This window comes from Aphanomyces astaci (genome assembly GCF_000520075.1).
Source record: "Aphanomyces astaci strain APO3 unplaced genomic scaffold supercont1.2, whole genome shotgun sequence".
Taxonomy (NCBI): Eukaryota; Oomycota; class Saprolegniomycetes; order Saprolegniales; family Verrucalvaceae; genus Aphanomyces; species Aphanomyces astaci.
This window is the reverse complement of record NW_009798265.1, coordinates 323,747-324,929: the sequence shown is the minus strand read 5'-3', so window position 1 is coordinate 324,929 and position 1,183 is coordinate 323,747.

Sequence of the window (1,183 nt, the reverse complement as noted above, 5' to 3'; positions counted from 1 at the left end):
CGGGGAGGTTGTAGCCCATGGGGGTCAGCACAGCCAGAACCATCAGCAGGCCAACCACCACGTGGCCGACCAACCACAGTCCACGCGACTTAAGGCTGCTTGGGAGGATAACGGTGTTGTCGGTGGGGTAGCCGCCTGGCGGATCGGCTGGCTTGGGCGTCGTGGCGTCACGGTAGCTCGTAGAATTGATCATTGCTGAAGTGGTCAAATTGAACAATGTTTGAGCTTACGGTGGGAGGGGTCGATTTGGGGTCGGGTGTAGTGGTCAGCGGCAATGTGCTGGTTGGGTCATTGAAGGTATTGAAGCAAGTATTCGATTGGTGTTCTGGTGTGACCGTACCGGACTGGTTATGCTAAGGCCACAGCATGCCATGAATGATATTGCGGTTTATGGTAATATCCACCGCAGATGTGATTGGGCATTGGGAATCCAATAGAATCGCAAACTTAATCCAATTGGCTGTGAATTGATGTCTAGCACGCCATGGATCTTTTGTAGCCATTGGCTGTACGCGGTACAAAATCGGTTCAGCAACCACCCCTGCGGTAGTCCGGAGTGGAGGTTGAATTGCCCCAAGACGCGACTGAAATCTTGACTGGGCTTTGTTGAGACATCACTTACTTCGAAGTACCAGTAAATTATATCGTGACAGTGCCGGTACCAGGTATGCACATTCTCGTAGCGAATTAACAGTAAGCTCTAGTTGGGGGGGGATAATCACTTGTGACGTTACGTTCATATGGATGATGCTCGTACGACGACCGCTCGATTCGCTAAGCATATTCAATATGTGTATAAAGGAGAATACTCCGGCGTAATCTATCACAACAAGCCACAATAACATTTTCGTCGCGAGGCACGAACGGGAGTTGCCGAACAACCACATGGAGTACCCGTGGGTTCAAATCTCTATCCTTTCAGTTTGCATATTTGATGCCCCTTCGGCTGTTAATCATGCATTCCTGACAAAAGCATTTGATTCATACTATACGTATACATGACATACTGCGTGCTTGATGCTTTTTCCATGTAGGCCAAACCATGACAAACAGAACTTACAGTTAATTATATATCTAGGCGCGAAACTACATTTCAAAGTCTTCGTGGTGCACTTGAAATTTGCCGTGGGCGTTTGCGTCCACAGATCGAATCAAGCTCTTGGGGCCGCAGACGTACACGGCC